General features: G+C 39.0%; 1 protein-coding gene and 1 non-coding gene across 2 annotated transcripts in view; both read right to left on the bottom strand.

Annotated features, from left to right (window-relative positions):
• Window positions 1–19699, bottom strand: part of Vsnl1 (visinin like 1) — a 94533-nt gene that overhangs the window by 55852 nt on the left and 18982 nt on the right. The gene's annotated exons all lie outside the window — the stretch shown is intronic.
• On the bottom strand, window positions 17867–17974 carry LOC122108857. The gene has a single exon (XR_006147644.1). It is a non-coding gene; the product is annotated as a U6 spliceosomal RNA (small nuclear RNA).

Raw genomic sequence — 19699 nt, 5'->3', positions numbered from 1 at the left:
AGATCTTCTCCCAATCCGTGGGCTTTCTATTGATCTTAAGCTACCAGTCATTTTTAACTCTGTGTAAAGATGTCAAAATGACTTCTATTATCAACCCCCTCAGATCCAGAAAACCAATGTGTGCCAGCACAATGTGTGGGCTTTTCCTTTCCGACAAAGACAAATATCTGAGGTTCTGCCTTTTTCTGTTTCTTTTCTTCCTCCTCCCAAAGCCAAAGTGCTCACAAGGGCCTGGGAGCCTTTCCTGGGGGAGTGAAGACAGAGCGTTGATCACAGGCTGGCATTGCATTGTCTGTCTGGGAAGCAGAGCCTGCTTTGGTAAGAGAATGCCAGCAGCACAGCATTCTCCACTGCTGCAGCATCAAACCCAAACCTTGTGGGATTACAGCCGAGGTGCTGGCCCACAAGCAGGAAACAAGCAGTGGAGCACAGACTCTGTCCTCAGGGAACCCAAGATAAAAGGTAAAAGTACATATTTGATCTATAATAAATGAGGAAAAATACTTTGATAGCAGAGGCAGTGGCACTGTTAGGGCAAGTGATGAGAGAGTTTGTTCAAAAAAACGTGTAATGAATACATGAAGGGAAAGCAGAAGTGGGCCCTGGGGTTCAATCAGCTGATCCAGACGATCTGTTTTCTAGAGGAGGCCTGGGGAGGTTAGACATTTATACCAGGGGAACATAGTGGGCTTGTAACACATCCCAGAAGTGCCAGTCTCAGCAGGAGGCTTGTAGGCTCCTATTACACCCAGGCTTTTGATCCTTAGGCACTGAGATGGGCTGGGCATCCTGGACCCTGTGGCACTGGAGTCACTGCATGAGACCCGGCTGTGAGGAATGGGCCTGCCCCAGCTGCTCCCAAGTTCCCAGCGGAGCTCTCCTTCTGTAGTGAAGGGACTGAGGGCCAGAGGGTTCCAGTGGCCTTTCTGGAGGAACCGTTTTGACTCTAGACTGGAAGCTGTGGGTAGACATCAGTCCTTGGGTCTAGTTGGTCCAGAGCTAAACCCAATTGATAGCTGGGGTGGGGGTGGGAGGGAGTGAGAGGGTAAGAGGGTAGGAGAGGGTGAGGGGGTGGGAGTAAAACTTGAGTATGCAAAGGACCAGAATGGGAAAATCAGCTCTTAGGGATCAGAATAACCCATCCTCTGCTTTGTAATTTTCAGGACACAATGGAAATTTCCTAGGCACCTGAGAATTTCTCAGACCAAAGCCTAGGATTGTGTTCACTGCTTCATGCCCTCCTCCTACATCTTCAAAGATTCTGCTGCACCATAAACTTGTGAAATTCTTTGAACCCTCCAGTGACCTGTGACCCTGCCTTCACCCACTACCCTACTTAAGTCCCTTTACCCCTGCTCCCATTACGTCTTTTGTCTTCTGACTCTCCTCCCATCACCATAGCATCCCTCTTCAACTTTCCATAAAAATTGAGCTTTCCTTGCCCCAAATTTTGTTGATTCTCTTTCCTTTCTATTATTAGAGCTCAGTCTCTCTCTCTCTCTCTCGCTCTTTAAAAATTTATTTATTGTTATTGTGAAGGTGATGCACAAAGGGGTTATGATGACATAAGTCAGTCTCTCTTATTTTCACATCGTTGAAGGTGCTGGAGTCATACCTGGGATCCAACGATGTTCCCATTAAATACAAGATGAGCGACTTAGCACAGTGGAGCCCCGGTTGCCTTGTTTGTCAAATGGAAATTGTGCTATTTGCTCACAGAGCTATGAAACGATAGAGAACATGTTGAGTTCTTTCCAATAGGTTTTGCCACAAAGCAAGGAGTTTGGTTAACAGTAGCCATTTCTGTATTCATCCTTCATCAGCAAACTGAGCTGTTACAGAAGATAGAGTAGCAGATGCTTTAAGATTTTGGTCCTGAGAGACTTCTAGGAGTCACCTGGCTCAGTACATGTGATTAGAAGCACATAAATTCGGAGACAGAGGAATTCTCTTTTGGATCCTGTTGACTCAGTATCCTTCAAGTAAAAGTGCTGGTCATGTGACTTGAGAGAGGAAAGTCACTTGAGGATCCCATAGCCCAAGCTAAGCATCAGCTGTTGAGTTAGGGAGATTTCCTTTCAGTTCCTCACTCACCCACTGAACAGAAGTTTGAGCTGATTAATAGCTGATGACCTTTCATAGGAGGGTATTTCAGGCAGCCACCCGCTTTTATGCATCTTATTTTTGCTTCCCTGGGCATCCTGAGAACTGGTTTGTATGAAAGGAAACAGGCCATCTTTGGCAGTGTCAGAACCTCTCATGCTTCTGTGAAGTATCTAACAGAGGAAATGCTTTCATTAATAATCACTGCCTTCTGCCCAACAGATTGTGTTCTAGGCTGTGCTGCCAAGTCTCAGTGGGGAGGGATGGTGGTCCTTACTTCAGAGCATCAGGGAGCTGCCAGGAAGGAGCAGACCAGTGTCCTGTATCACCGGGCACGTCCCCTCAGTCTCTTAAACTCTGGGAGTGCCACCTTATCCTTGCAGTAGATAGCAGAGGGATGGGTGACATGGCCCTGTGTGTGTCCACGGTAATGGCTGAGTCAGTGTTCACTGGTCTTTTGATCCTCATGCCATTGTTCTTTCCCTCAGAGATGTTTGTACTCAGCATGATCCTAAGTAGTCATCCCTACAATAATTCTCAAACTTGCATAGATAAGACTTTTTTTTTTTTTAGTTGTGGGGAATGAACTCAGAGCCTAGGCACTGTCCTGAGCCTCTTTGTGCTCAAGGCTAATGCTCTACCACTTTGAGCCATAGCTCCACTTCTAGTTTTCTGGTGGTTCATTAGAGTTAAAGCCTCACAGACTTTCCTGCCCAGGCTGGCTTAGAACCATGATCCGCAGATCCCAGCTAGGAGCTAGGATTACAAGAGTGAGTCGCCAGCACCTGGCTCAAGTAAGTCTTAAATAAGACAACTTTAAAATACTCACAATGGTGGTTTTATATAGGTACCATGTTCTACTTGAGTGATTAATTAGCCAATTCATTTACTCAACATATTTTTGCTCAGAATTGTAATAGGGTTCCCAAATCTACTTCCACAGCAGATCTTCCCTGGAAACTTGGTAATCTACCCAGCTGCCCATTTGACATTTCCATTATTGTGTGCTATAACCACAGCAAACTCCACATATTATTCAAACATTCTTTCATCCCTCAAAATTCCTTCCTACCACCACTCCTCTCTGGGTAAATGGTGCTGCCATCTGCCAAACATCCCACTTAGAGTTTGTTTGCCCTGGACTTCTTCATTTCTTCCATGTCCCTGTATCTAGTCTACTGTCAAGTTAAGTAGTTGGCAGATTTTGTTACCCAACTTTCTATCTCATCACATTGGCACAGGCTATAACTTCTCTCACTCCGACAATAACCACATAACTTGCTTCTCTATTCACAGTTTTGCTCTGAGCCCAGAAACCTACATTCCATCCTGTAGCCAACAAAATGTCTTTAAAACCTGAAGTTTACCATCTCCTTCTCCTGCTTATAGCAGCTATGGTCTGTTACTGCCCTCACTCTGGACTCCAAACATTTCAGGACTTTCTAGACCTTTTCATCTGGGCCTGTCCTGCCACAGCAGCCTCTCCCTACTCCCCTGTACTGTTTTTCCCTGTTCCTTCTCCCCTGCCCTCTCCTAGCATACACTTCTTTAGTCTTCTTCTCACCCTTCTTCCAGCTTGCTTTAGCAAGTCCAGCTTCTTGATTGTGTTCCCTTTTGCTGTTTCTTTTTGATCTGAGACCAGTTTTCATTAGTCCATCTTGTTCTTTTAATTCATATTTCACGTACATAAGACATAATATCAATAACTTCATTGTCTGGTTCTCTTTTTCATATCTTGACTGTGCTTTGTAGAGCTTCCATCCATAGTAATATCTGTCATTCTCATCTGTTATCTCACCAGACTTGGAGTGTGGGTGTGTTTTTCCAGGGGCAGAGTGATTGTCTCATTCCTCTAGCACTGAGTTCAGAGCCCATCACGGATCAGGTTCTCAGGAAATGTCAAATCCATTCACTAGCCAGAGATCCCTACTATCAACAGGTGGAACTTATCAGTTGAGCCATAAGAAAGAATCTACATGATGACTATGCTAAGTGCCATTTGTGAACCAACCAAGGGGGAAGTGGGAAGGAAGAAGAGAAGGAAGAAGAAAGAGAGGAAAAGAGGGAGAGAGAGCATGCATGCACAAACATGCTTATTCCTAAAGAACTGGCAATGAAACTTGTTTAGAAGCTATAAGATTGAGGGGAAATGTTTTATAGAGTGATTTCGCTGAAGTATCTCAAAAATAATCATGTGAGTATATGCATACATATTCATATACACCAACAGCATTGTTTAAAATGATTCAAGCAAGGGTATGGTTATACAAGCCTGTAATCCTGGCTGCTGGGAAGATTAAAGTAGCAAGTTTTTAGCCTGAGGTTGGCTAGCAAAATGTCAAGACCTGTCTGAAAAATAAACTAAAAGCACAAGGGCTGGGTGTGTGACATAAGTGATAGAGCACTTGCCTAGTAAGTGTGAGGCCTGGAATTCAAAAACCAGTCACACCAAACAACAACAACAAAACAAACAACAAAAACCAGCCTAGTATCTACCTCAGGAAACTAGGTAGGTAAATTTTGATTGAACTGAACGGTGGGAATTATGAAGCTGTTAAAACAGATACTGAGATCTACGTTGGTTGATTCATTGGTATTGATTCATATCATCAAGCTAAAACATAAAGACATAAGCAAACTCTACTTATTTTCAAAAATATACATTTGCCTTAAGATATGTATTCAACACATAGACTAGAGGAAGGGAATGGAAGTTTATCAAAAATAAAGGAGAAAAAAATCACATAAGAAAATCTGAGAAGGGCTTTACAAAGGCAGTGATAGTGATGTGCCACATGCTAACTGATGTAATGAATCTGAGTGAGCCTCGTGCCCAAAAAAGGAAGACAAAAGGAGAGAAGATATTGTAATCAACTGTTAAGTGAGAAAAGCAGGTCACAAAATGATAGTAGCACCCTGCCTTTGCCTTATACGCACCCTCACTCAAACTTGTATGCACAGGAAATATCAAAAATCCTTATTGTGGTTGTCACTGCTGGCAGTGAAATTCAAGTGTCTCCGTGTCTCTCTGAACTTGTTATAGTGAACATATAGAACATATATAATCAGAAAAAGTCCACAAGACATTAAGAAACAAAAAACAGCTTTCATTCACAGATAGGTCTCAGGACCTATTTCAAATAATGTATTCACAGCATTATTTTGGGACTCATTTGTAGGACATGGGCCTACCCTGCTTAGCTCTGGATGTCATTGTTACAAAGGAGGGGAACTGGGATGACATCTCAGCACTCATCAGAAGCTGTGTAGGAGACATTGTGTTGGAAGTGCAGTCTCCCTAGGGCAGAATATACCAGGTCACTCATGTCACTGAGGGTCTATTTTGTCCACATGAGATTATTGATGTTACTATGTTTTCACTAGAGATGTGTGTGTGTGTGTGTGTGTATGTGTGTGTGTGTGTGTGTGAGAGAGAGCGAGAGAGGGAAAGAGAGAGAGAGAGCAGGCAGTAATGGTGTTTGAACTACTCAGAAGGAACTAGCCAGTGTTAATGCGCTCTCTGATAATCATTATAACAATTGAAATTCAATTCAAATAGTGCAAATTCAGAAAGAAAAGAATGATGAACCCATAGATCATCACTTCTTGGTGCCTAAGGCTGTGTCAAGGATGGTCCAGAAAAGAATTAGTTGAAAGCAAAGGAGAGATCCAAACAGGCTTTGGAAACAGGAACATCTCTGAATCAACCTTAGCTGTCCAGATTGGACAGGACATGACTCTTTGCCTGGAAGTGGAGTGTGGCATTCTGGTGTCTTGACCTGATCTATTGGCAACAAAACCATGTGCTACCCCAGGGTAATTACCTTAGGTCCCTGTGGGTTTCCTGGGTTTTGGTAGCTTTGTGTCCTAAACCTTTCCCTAAAGCATTCAGAACTAGCTTCTAGTTCCAATTCACACAGTTTCCTGAGTGACTTTTGCACAAATTTTGAGTCCTCACTGATTTTTTTTTTTTTTTTTTTGCCGGTTGTGGGGCCTGAACTCTGGGCCTGGGCGCTGTCCCTCAGCAATTCAGCTCAAGGCTAGCGCTCTACCACACGAGCCACAGCACCACTTCTGGCTTTTTCTGCTTATGTGGTGCTGAGGAATCGAACCCAGGGCCTCATGCATGCAAGGCAAGCACTCTACCACTGAACTACCTCCCCAGCCCCATCCTCACTGAATTTTTGTTTTCTCCCATGTGTGAGTTCTATGAAATGTATTACCTGAAATAATTGCTAAAGTCATTGAAAGAAACATACCATGGAAATAGTTTGTAAATTGTACAGTTGTCTCTACTTCCAGAATCTAGTGTATATTCCATGACAGGTTAGTTTAGCAAATAAAGCCCAGATGTACAGATAGACAAGCTTTGTTTGATACAGAGGGGCAGAGGAAGCAGATTTCATATCTACTGCCTGAAGTTGTAAAGACATCCGTGATGAGCAACCACAGAAGGTTCACTAAAAAGAAGGCAGAGGAAGTAAGAAGACTGTCTAGAAGAAGCATATCTAAGACACCTTTCTTGAAGTGTCTTGATGGATGGATGAAAAGGCTTATTTGCTAGAGAGGTGTGTTAACCCTCTCTAGTCCAGGCTTCTGGTCATTGATTTGTGTCTAGGTCTAAATTTGATTTATTCTGACCTTGTCAGATTTTTGTGTAGGATCCAGTAAGATTGGAACAAAGCACTTCATTGTGGCATATAAAAATTATCTTGGTTGAAAGTCAACAATGCCAAGGCCAACCAGACTAAAATTAGACCTTCCGGGTGTATTTGGCTTGGCAGTCTTGTGTGCAGGCAGTACATGGCATCCTCTACCTGTCCTCCCTCCCAGCCACGGAGAGCACAGGTAACAGGTGCTGAAGGAGCAGAAGTCTTCCTTCCTTTGGCACCCTGTAGGGATGACAAATGCTTCTGGGCCGGTGTCACTGCCACTTGAAGCAGTGTGCTGGGTAATACTTAGTTTCCACACAGCTGAGTTGCAGATTAAGATAAAATAATATTGTCTCTTCCCATTAATCTGATGCTCTTCCGTGTTGACACCGAAAGGAAACCTCTAGACAATCAGACAGTATAATTGAACCTTAAGTTTACCTTAATCAAGGATTGGCAGATTTGCCTATACAAACACTTCAGAACCCCATTAACCAGTGCCTTTTGTCCTACTGAGGATGGTATCCTCTGCAGGGAGCAGGCTAGACCTGGGTGACATCCAGATGAAGTGAGATATCCTCTCTAGCTCATTGGTGTCTTTGTAGAACCTGTTCTATCTTTAAAAAAATTATTACCAGTCATGGGGCTTGAACTCAGGACCTAGGTGCTGACCCTGAGCTCTTTAACTCAGGCTAGCACTCTACCACTTTGAGCCACAATACTACTTCTGGTTTCTGAGTGGTTAATAGGAGATAAAAAGTTTCATGGGGACTTGACTGCCTGGGCTGGCTTCAACCTGCAATCCTCAAATCTCAGCCTCTTAAGCAGCTAGGATTACATGTGTGAACCTTTCTTATTCAATTTGTTACATATATTAATAACGTCTTCAAAATATTAAATAGCTAATCTATAGCAATAACAACAGTAAGAACATCATCTTTATGATAACATTATTCAGTAGCTAGTACTGTTTTCATTTTCCGGTTGAGGGAAATAGGGCTGAGGGAGTACACAAAACTTGTCCAAAGTCACACAGTGAGAAAATAGGGGAGTTGGAATTTCAACCCTATTTAAGATAGGATTTTCTACAGTAGAAACTATTATTTCAGAGTAAGACTGTCCCTCTTCCTCCTCTTGGCTGGATACTTCTTTTATCTGAGGGGTATTACTAGGGAGTTGAACTCAGGGCCTCAAACTGGCATGGGCAAGCACTCTCCCACTTGAATCACCTCTCCAGTCTCTTCTGGCATTAGTTATTTTTGACAAGTAGGTCACTTTATAGCCTCACTGGCCTCCACTGGGCTGAGATCCTTCTCCTTGTGTTTCCTATTTTTACTGGGAATCACAGGTGTATTCCACTGTACCCAGCCATCATGTTTTCCCTATAGCTGAAATAACAGGTGTATAACATTGTGTCTTACCATTGTTGAAATGGAGTCTCCCAAACTTTGTTTTTTCCCAAGCTGTCCTCCCTGATTTCTGCCTTCAAAGTAGCTAGAATTACAGATTAGAACCACAGGACTCAGCTTTAATGCTTACTTCTGTCCTTAGGTGAGTCAATTTCTGAGCACTGTAAGGCCTAGTCTTTCATCTCACTAAGGCCTGATTTAGCCCAGAGGGCCTGGGCTAGGACTTGTATGCTAAGCACAAGAGCAGCAATTCAAAGAGCAAGGAGTGTTTAGCTTGCCGAAGCACAAACTCAAGAATGGAAATTTGAGCTCTCTTCAAATAAATGCAGTTTACTGGCACAAAAATAGACATATGGATCAGCATAACAGCATGGAAGCTCAAGAAATAGATCCAGCTATATATAATCACTTAATATATGATCAAGGAAGCATTACAGACTAAGGGGGACAGGAAGATAATTTTGTAATTGACATCAACATCCCTTGATAACAATTTTGATGATAAAAGTTAGGATCAAATAACACTATCATATATATTTTAAAAACATTGATATTTGGAATAAAAAGTTGAGACAATCCTATTTATTAAGATCTAGATGGATTTTTCTGAACATAAATGCCAAGGCGGAAGCTACAAAAGATAAAATTGGTACATATTTAAATATGTATATATTCAAATGAATAGAAATTCAAAGCTTGGGGAGTCCAAGAAATCAAACAACATGGAAAAATAGAAGCAAGTATCTTTAAAGTATGATAGATGCTTAGAAGTAAAAGGAAAGAAGATTTTGAGCAGGTTAGGTAGAGGATATAAGCAGCATATGGACAAAAGATGGAATATCAATAGCTAATGAAAATGAAATGTACTTACATGGTATGTTGGTACAGCCCACCAGAGAAAGCTAAAATCAAGAAGCATCAAATACCAACACTTTTAATTCCAGTAGAAGATATCTTAAGAAGATAACCGAGTAAGAAGTTACATAGAAAGATATATTTACTAAAGCTTTATTTAATAATAGCAAAAGCTATAAGCATTCTCCATTAGAGGGATGGATGTGAATTACAGAACTTGATCTCAATGGAATGAAGAATGAATACAGTGGTACTAATTTTTTAATACTATACCATACTATTCTTGTTATTTCACAGTTTATACCAACTTATTAAAGTTAACTTCAAAACACTATACCACAGTATGTTTTCTAGAATACGAGCCCCAGAAGCTCAAGCTTCTAGTCTGTTTGGTTTGCTGTTGTTTATATACTGAGAATATGCTTATATATGTTTATATACTGAGTATATGCTTTCTAAATACATGTGACATGAATGGGCTTCTCTTTCTGTCATTTAAAAATGCAAGCTCAGGACATTAGTGGCTCATGCCTGTAATCCTAGCAACTCAGGAGGCTGAGATCTGAGTATTAAGTTATAAAGCCAGCAAGTCAAGGAAGAGAAGTCCATAAGATTCTTTTTTTATTTTTGGGTCCGGTTGTGGGCCCTGAACCCTGGGCCTGGGCGCTGTCCTTAAGCTCTTCAGCTCAAGGCTAGCACTCTACCACTTGAGCCACAGCACCACTTCTGGCTTTTTTTCCTGCTTATGTGGTGCTGAGGAATCGAACCCAGGGCCTCATGCATGCAAGGCAAGTGCTTTACTACTGAGCCACCTTCCCAGCCCAAGATTCTTATTTCTAATTAAAAAACAAAAAGACCGAAGTAGAGGTGGCTCAAGGGAAAGCATGAGACCCCGACTTCAAGCCCTAGTACTGGAACACACACACACACACACACACACACACACACACACACACACACACACACACACACACACACACACACACACACACACACACACACACACACACACACAGAGATCCAAGCTCCTTATCTTGATAATGATGACATTTGATAGTATTATATAAACAGGCTCATTTCATACATAAATGCAGAGGGAGGTATCTGACAAATTGGTTGACAAATATGGCAATTGTAAGTTCCTTTGCTTGCTATCTTGCTCAAGAGAGCTATATAATGAGCAGAAGATGCTTAATTACTAATGACTTCAAAGAATTGAAATAGTTGTAAAACAGATTAGAGGCTATAGTGTTGCTCTGAAAATTATTATTAATTCTCTTATATTTGAACAAGATTGTATCTAGTTCCTAAAGGAAAAAAGGTTTAGGTTACAAAACACAGGTTATCTTACTCAATCATTTTGGATATTTTGAGGTAATAAATTAAGTTCATTCTCTGCTACTTTGGAGTGCTATTGGAAGGGTTTGTAAAAATTTCCTTTTTTAAAAAAATTAAGTTTGGACAAAAGATACATTTTAAATAAATACATTTTGAAAAAAAGATACATTTTAAATAAAATTTTCTTTCCATTCTGGATAATTAATTAACCTTTCTAAGTTTTATCATCTACTAGCTTGTGATAATACTGCTCAACTCAAATAACATTTAGTTTGTTAATTAAAGGTAATAAGCAAAGAAAGCTAGCACAGTAGCTGATGTAAGTAGATGCTCAAGAAACAGCATATACTGGTACTGTTTATTTTCTCAGATTTTTGCTGATCTGTGCATTTCATTTTCCTATGCCTAATGTTTTAAATTAATACAGATCCATTGATACTCATACCCATTTTTTGAAAATCCCATCGATACTGATACTCATTAAAAAAATCACTGCCAAATAAGGTAAACACTTTGATATTCACAGATTTAACATTTGAAATATCAACTTTCAAACATGGGCATAATGTGCATTAAGTTACATGATCTTTAACTGTCCAGGAACACATGTTTGAGACATGTTTGGTAGAGGACTGGGGTATAAGAATAAGTCACTCAGTTAATGAGGAGTTCTCCAAGGCATTTTCATCTCAGTGCTGCTTTTTTAATTGCTCTTTTTTCCCTCAGGCCTATAAAATCTCTCTTAAATGGTCATAATGCAGAGAAACACAAGAGAAGCTATTCTCCTTTGTGGGAAATACACCCTCAAAAAAACATCTCCTTGCCGGGCACCGGGCACCTGTAGTCCTAGCTACTCAGGATGCTGAGATCTGAGGATCCTGGTTCAAAGAAAGCCTGGGTAGGAAAGTCTGTGAGACTCTTATCTCCAATAAATCACTCAGAAAACCGTAAGTGGCACTGTGGTTCAAGTGGTAGAGCGCTAGCCTTGAGCTGAAGAGCTGAGGGACAGCGCCCAGGCCCAGAGTTCAAGCCCCATGACCGCTCCCCTACTCCCTACCCCCCCAAAAAGAAAAAAAAACCCTCCTCCTCTTGATGGGCACTGGGGGCTCATGCCTACAATTTTAACTACTCAGGAGACTGATATGAGGATTGGGGTTCAAAACAAGCCTTGGACTCTTATGTCCAATTAATAACCAAAAATTCCAGAAGTGGAGTTGTAGTTAAAGTGGTAAAGCACTTGCCTTGAGTAGAAATAGCTAAGGGACAGTATCCAGGCCTTTAAGCCCCAGAATGGGCATGAAAGCATAAACAAAAACAGAAAAAATAATCACCCTTTCTTTTTAGTAATAGATGTGAATGGAAACTGAGGCCAGTCATTTAACCATAGATGAAGGAAATTACTGGTCAGTCACTTACTTTAGAGATTCAACAAGATTTTGAGATGTTTCTTCCCATTGCATTGTGGCAGGTATAAAATGGAGAGAAATTACTTTGAGACAATATGTGATAGTGCTGCCTAAAAGGAAAATGTATTCTATAAAATTATGTTAAGATATCTGATTGCTCAAACAATGAAGAGTTAACCTACAACCTCCTACCAACCACAAACATGCATTTCAGATATATTAACACACAAGCTAAACAAAATATGTGCAAAGTATAGCAAAACACTGATAAATTTGACTATTTCAGAATTAAAACTTTAAATAAAGGAAGGATGAAAGATCTACAAGATATACAGCAGAGGTTTTATATCCAGAATATACTTTAAATTCCAAATACTAATCCATCTAGATGATGTAGGCCCATAATCTTAACTACTCAGGAGGCTGAGATCCATAGGATTCAAAGCCAGCTTGGGGCAAAAAAGTCTTTGAGACTCCATTTCCAAAATCATCAGCAAAGAACAGGGCTAGAGGCATGGCTCAAGTGGTGGAGCTCCAGCTGAGCAAACAAGTCAAGCAAGTTTGAGGCCCTAATGTCCATCAAATAGGAAATAAATAACTTTGAGGTATGGTCACATGATGAGTTAACTGAATAGTAGTTAAAAAGAATGATGAATCCAAGAATAAAAAGACTGATCAGAATCTTATGTGATGATTCAGGTCTATGATCCCAGCCAAGTGGAGACAGTGGTAGAAAGACTGGCCAAGCTGGTTCAGGAGAAAATGCATGAGATCCTTTAGGAAAAAATAAACTAAAGTAAAAATGGGCGAGTATGGCTTTGGTGTTTGAGTGCTTGTGTAGGAAACAAAAGTCTACCAAGAAAAGGTGTATATATATAATTTTTAAATATAAATATATATAATTTAATATATATTATATATAATATAATATATATTATATATATTATATATTATATTCTATATAATGATATATAATTAAATAATTACATATATATATATGTATAATATAAAGGAGTTTGAGGCATGGTTCAGGTGGTAGAGACCAGCCATTGAATAAAAGCTTCAGGTGCTTAATTTGAGTACCAAGCATAGAAAAGAGAAAATAAAAATAAAAATTCATGAAAAAAAATGTATGCTAAGTCTAGTAGAATGTTTGTTTCTTAGGAAGAAAGGAGTTCAGGAAGTCTGAGTAAGGAGATGAAAGCAATTTCAAAATATGAGAGGGTGTTAATACTTGAAATTTCTGGGTAATAGATCAGTGGGTATGTTATATTGTTTCCTACTTGCTGTACTTATGATGTTTTCACAATAAAAATACAGTTCAGTGTCATCCTTTTCAACATTCTCCTCTCCCTTTGACCCACCCCTTTCCTTACTTTAGTAACATTTTATTATTCAGATTTATCCCTAATCTAGACTGACTTTTTCCCAGATACTCCACAATGGAAGATTAACTGCTCAAATAGCTATCTTTGATTTGGGATAATCATTCTTTTTTTCTCCTGCTCTTGTCATCCTGAGTAATTATATTCATTTCAAAAGAAACCTTCAGTAGAATACTAAAGAAAAACTATGCCTATAAGTATGAGATTTTCACTAACTTAGAGAACATTTTTTTTAATTATAGGAAAAGATAGTTTTTCTGCCATAGATAATTCTCAAGTGATTTAATTCTCATGATATCAAATTTTTATAGCAAGTTAAAATGTGAATTTAAGGCCTTCATGAGACTTGTTGGTACCAAATTTATTGATACTACAATAGTATTTGAAGTTAATACTTTCCAATTAGCTTTTGTGTATTACAATAACTTCCTTATTTGTGATTCTACTGGAGTCTTGAGCTTTGATGGTGGAGACTCTGTCTTTCTCATCAATGCCTATATTACACAGACATCCAGCAAGTGCTTTAAACACATTATTTAAGAAAATGTCTGCTTTTTGATGTGCTTGGAAATACTGGATGCAACAGTTTAACCATATGTTTATAGGACAACTTGAGAAATTTTGGTATGTTGAAGTTGTGTTCTAGAAAGACATAGTGAAGTTGGAAAGAGTAACTCTGCCATTGGCTTATGCACATGAAATGAGTGTGTGGTCATTTGCAGTTGATACCTTTGTCTTTACAAAAGTCTAAGCTTAAGTGTTGGAATAATTTCTTAAGACCACTCTGAACAGCCTTGTGAGATAGTATATTTAACTATAAGTACGTGTTTCATTGCCAAATCCAACACAGTCACTGGTCAGCTATCTAGACATAGCTTCCTTCATTTTGTACCTCTGACAGTGCCTATAGGTGGGAAGAATTCAAGGAAGGCTCAGAGAAGGCTACTGGCCACATGGAAAACTTGTGCTTAACAGTCAGAAGTGTGGGCTATGATTATAAATCAGAAGAAAACCTGTTTTCTTTTTGTTTTGAAACTTGCATTTTTTAACATGTGATACAAGTTCTAAACCTAAGTGAGATTCTTTTGAAGCAGAAAAGACTAGATAAGACATAGAAATACAAAGGTACAGCCAATGTCATTTTCTTTAAGGTGGTGCTGGGTATTGAACCTCCAGGGCCTAGAACATGCTGAGTAGTACTCCCAAACTGAGCTACATACCCAGCTATTGGCTTTTTCAGACACGATTTCACAATGTAGCCCAAGATCCTAATTCATCCTTTGAAATGCTGGGATTTCAAGCACGTATCACTATGTCCATCAAAGCAATTGGTCTCCTTCCTTCCTTCCTCCCTCCCTCCCTCCCTCCCTCCTTTCCTTCCTTTCCTTTTTCTCCTCTCTCTTTTCCTTTCCCTCCCTCATACCCTTCCTCCCTATCTCCCATCCCTCCCTGTCCTTCCTCCTTCACCTCTTCCCTACTCCCCCACTCACAGTGATGCTGGGTTTAGAACTCAGATCCTTATGCTTGCTACACTCCACACCCTTCTGTGTAGTTATTTTGCAGATAGGATTCTGTGTTTTGGCCTAGGTCCAGCCTTGTGCTATGGTCCTTCCTACACTTCTGAGCATAAGGTCTATGAGCACCTGACTAAGAAGGTCAATTTTATAGCACCACTATGTTAAAGAAAAACTAGGTATGTAGATTAGAGATGTGATATCAATATGTCAAGTAATAGAAATTATTTATCTTTAGTATTAGGGTTATGATTTTATTTCTTTCTACTACATTTTTCAGATTCTTTTTATTGTGAAATATTCCCTCTGTAACAAAACTGTGTTGTCCAATGAAAAGGCTTACAAATTCACATTGCTGATGGGCAATTTTCGTATGTTTGCCAATTGTCTATTTTGTATCTTAGAGCTGCCTTGACTTATCATAGCTTATAACCTATTGATTGTCGATGTTGGCTGACAGATCAATATTGCTCAGTGCTCTCTACTTTCACCATTGTGCATTCAGCATTAATGGATGCCAGGCACAGCTAGATGTTCTGGGTTTGCAAACAGCTCAAGCTCAGAGTCAAACAGGCCAAGACCTGCTGAGTGGCCAAGCACAACACATGTTTCCTCAAGGCCTCACTTTCCTCTTCTGTGAAATGGGGCTGCAAGCATAAACCTGCAGGGCTTTGTGGTAAGGACAATATATTATGTAATGCATGGATATGGTGCCTAAATTATTCTTGTCAGGAAGCGGGTCTTTCCCTTCTCACCTTTCCGGTTGTTCCTTGCTTACCACATTGACATATCAGTTATTAATATGTCTTTCATGGAAATGGCTTTTTCAATATTCACGTTCAAGTAAGTAGTGGTAAGTGGTTTTTATTTAGAGATAGTTTCACATGCAATCAAGGTTGGGATGCTGACCCAAGTGGTTCAGCAAAGGCCAGCTAATGAGACTGATGAGGTGGGTAAGTGGGAAAGAATCTTCCGGGAGGGGTAAAAATAGTCAGACTTGCTCTTCTAGGATTCAGAATGAAAAGCAGGTGGTATATGATCATTTGGCCATAATTCAGAGCTCAGCTGCAGAGAGGGGAGCTGCAATGCAGTATATGGATAGACAAATGTCTTGGATATCCCACAAGTCTCACAAAAAAGAAACTGAGGCTAGGGTTCTGTTGGTTCTTGCTGGCTCTGCGGGTCTAGCTCTTATTCTTAAAAATAGACACTCTGCAAAATAATGTTCAATGGTGAAAATGAAACAAAACACAATACAACTGGTTTACTGCAATGCTAAGCTTAGGACCAAAGTTAGAAGGAAAGAGAAAACAAAAACCTGCTTATATAATCTGATGACCTATATAAATGTATCATCAGGAAGCAAATATTCAGTGCTTTGATTTCTAAAGACTGTGGAAATGTTACAAAAGCTTTGCTTTTCATTTCAAACAGTAACAAAAAAGTTTACAATCATCAGAAAAAAAAATCTATAAGATTCCTGGGTGAAATCCAGGGATAAGAGGACCCATTAAATTATTGCTAAAGATCTAAGAATCCATACTCCAAATGATCACTAAGCCTTACAAGCTTAATAGTTAACCTCTCACTTACTGATGCATTTTTTTCAAATATATGCCAGTGTCATTGCTATTATTTAAATGTGAATTAATTTTAAATGTTGTTCAATTATAGCAGCTATTCAACATTATTGGTTTCTCATTCGACCACTATCCTTGGGAGCTTAAAAAAGTAGTTGACATTAAAAGAAGTCCTAGAAATATAATCAGCGCTAGAAAGAATAAGAACACCTGCCATGAACTGTCAACCCAAGGAAACCTCAAGAGGTTTGAATTGAACCTCAATAGAATCATAGCAGTTCAGCAGTCCAAGAGAATCACAGACCCTGCCAGCTGGGTGAGAGAATTCAGGGTGAGTCACGGTTTTTTGTCGTTGCTGTTCTGATGAGAACCTATTAGAACAATGCAAAAGGAGTGTCGTTTTCTGGTTTAGCTTCTGGGAGGTATTGTTATAAGTCAGAAGAAGAATAGATACTTGGCAAGGATTCTCTCTCTGAAGAATTGTACCACCATCCGACTGCCCATGAACACAGCCTTCCTCTTTCTCCTTCCTTCTCACCACAAATACAGTCATGATTTGCTAGCATTTCTAAAGACTGTGGAAATGTTACAAAAGCTTTGCTTTTCATTTCATACAGTAACAAAAAAGTTTACAATCATCAGAAAAAAAAATCTATAAGATTCCTGGGTGAAATCCAGGGATAAGAGGACCCATTAAATTATTGCTAAAGATCTAAGAATCCATACTCCAAATGATCACTAAGCCTTAGAAGCTTAATAGTTAACCTCTCACTTACTGATGCATTTTTTTCAAATATATGCCAGTGTCATTGCTATTATTTAAATGTGAATTAATTTTAAATGTTGTTCAATTATAGCAGCTATTCAACATTATTGGTTTCTCATTCGACCACTATCCTTGGGAGCTTAAAAAAGTAGTTGACATTAAAAGAAGTCCTAGAAATATAATCCTAGAAATATAATCATTTCCTCTTAGATACCTCTCCATTTTGTACACGTCTTGAAATCTGTGTTAAACCACTTCAGACCAAGTTAGCTTCATCTTTCACTATTCAGCTATACCTGCCTAAAAGTGATCTGATTCCATCTAGTTTTATCTTATATATTTTTTAAAATTTGAAATATCTTTTATTATCTTGATTGCTATTGTGTGTGGAATATTTTTTCCACATTTTCATTCCTGAATTCTGTGTTTTCTCACAGTGCTGTGAGTTGAACCCAGAGCTTTGTACTTCCAGTTTTGTTTTTTTTTTTGGGTCCGGTCGTGGGGCCTGAACTCTGGGCCTGGGCACTGTCCCTCAGCTCTTCAGCTCAAGGCTAGCGCTCTACCACTTGAGCCATAGTGCCACTTCTGGCTTTTTTCTTTTTGCTTATGTGGTGCTGAGGAATTGAACCCAGGGCCTCAGGCATGCAAGGCAAGCGCTCTACCACTGAGCCACCTTCCCAACCCCGAGCTTTGTACTTCCAAGACAAATGCTATGCCAGTGAACTACCTCCCTAGCCCTCTAAATATTTTTTGATAAACTGACAGGAAAGATGATTTGCTTTTGTAATTTATTCTTAATCTAGCCTTCTTAGGGGGAAAATGTGTTAATTTTGTATTTATTTGGAATCTATGAGTTTAAAAAATATGGAATGCTTCTACAAATTTTGCCAGTTGTCTTTGCTCAGGGGCTATGTTAATCTCCTTTGTATTGTTCCAATTTTGGTATATGTGCTGTGAAGCAAGAACTTTGTATGTGTATATAATCAACCAAAAAGCGTATCGTTTACTTTCTTTTCTGATGTTTACTTTGCTTGTTTTGTTTCCTTTTCAAATTGTCTAGCACAAATGAAAAAACATAGAAGGCCTTAATCCTTTCTGTGGGAAGACTGGGTATCAAAGACAAATCTGTATCTATTTTTGAGGAAAACTAGCTCATGAATAGATTTTATCATATAACACACTTTAAAAAGAGAATGAAATTTGATTACAGCATTCAGTGATAGGTAGAACTGGAAGTATATCAGATATTTTAATTTAATTCTACTCATTTTACATATGATAAATCTAAGCAAAAGGAAGTCAAATTGGCAAAGGTAAAAAGATAGACACAAAGCTCATAGAGTGCGGAAACTTCATGACAGTTGGGATAATGTTCTTAGTAAGAGATGTAGTTATCTTAGACATTAATTTAGAATATCATTCGTCTGTGCTCATTTTTCTTCTCTTGTTTTTAGTTGGGAGACTGGGACTCAAACTCAGTACTTGACACTTTGGCTTATTAACTAGTGCTCTACTAATTGAGGCATGCCTCCAACCCCTCTGTGCTGATTTTTATATTTTAAACAACTGGGCAATCTAAATTAAAACATTTATTATAATTATTAAATTTTGCCGCTACTAGGATGTCTGAAAAATTTCAGTCCTCCAACAATCCTGTTTCATCTTACTCAAGAACAAAAACACACAAAAAAGAACAATAACAAAAGCGTTTTAGCAAGGATTTTGCTAAAATATGACTAAATTTTGGAGACTGGTATTTATGCCAATTTTTCAGTGTGATTTGAAGAAGGATTTTTAATATACAAGAAGGCATCCTTTGTCTCCTTTTCCTCCATCTTGCTGGCTAGACAGTAGACGTTCATGATAGCTATGACATGTGCTCCACAGGGTTCAGCTACCTGCTAAGGTGGCACAGCAGAGAAACAGAGGATGTGGGTTCCTAGGAACTTTATGAGCAGTCTCATAAGTCTGAGTTTCCCTTCCTTTCAATTTATTTATTTGTGTGAGAAATAAATTTCTCTCTTACTTAAAACAATTCTCATTTGGGCTCTTCTACCATTTAAAAAGGAGATCTAACTGATATAAAAAAGCAAATGATACAATGTAACAGCAAAAGTTGAAATTCTCTGCTAGCTTTTATCCCAGGGGAAAAAACCCACAATGTCTCAAGCATTTCACAAAATGGCCATAGTGATTATGTCAGTAGTTATAATAAAGGATGGGTATTGACAGTGACAGGAGGGCAGTTAACACATGGCCTATGTGGCTATGTGCATGTATGTTACATATTGTTTAAAAGCCTCTACTTCTTCATCTTCATAATAAGGATAATAGCAATCTTTAGCATGAAGTTGTAAGCATTAGACAAAAGTACAGCATAAATTAGCCTTATGTTGTGTCATTATCTTACCATTAAAATCATTATTACTACTACTTCTAAAGGCAAGACATCAGATGACACTTGTATACCAATATTTATATAAATACCACAACAGTAGTGCCACTTTGATATTATTATTTGAATTTTACAGATAAAATGATTCACAAATCCCTAAATATTTTGGTGAGAGAGCTGGGTTAGAACCAAGGCCTGGCTTGCAGAATCCATATTTCTTTTTGTGGGCCCATGCTCATCTTACTCATGAGCAGGGTTCTTTACTGCTTTAGAACATTACATCAGATATATATATA

This window comes from Dipodomys spectabilis, unplaced genomic scaffold, assembly GCF_019054845.1.
Source record: "Dipodomys spectabilis isolate Male_0828 unplaced genomic scaffold, ASM1905484v1 ptg000066l, whole genome shotgun sequence".
In the NCBI taxonomy this organism is placed as follows: domain Eukaryota; kingdom Metazoa; phylum Chordata; class Mammalia; order Rodentia; family Heteromyidae; genus Dipodomys; species Dipodomys spectabilis.
The sequence above is the reverse complement of the archived record's forward strand: the minus strand, read 5'-3'. Positions and strand labels throughout refer to the sequence as shown.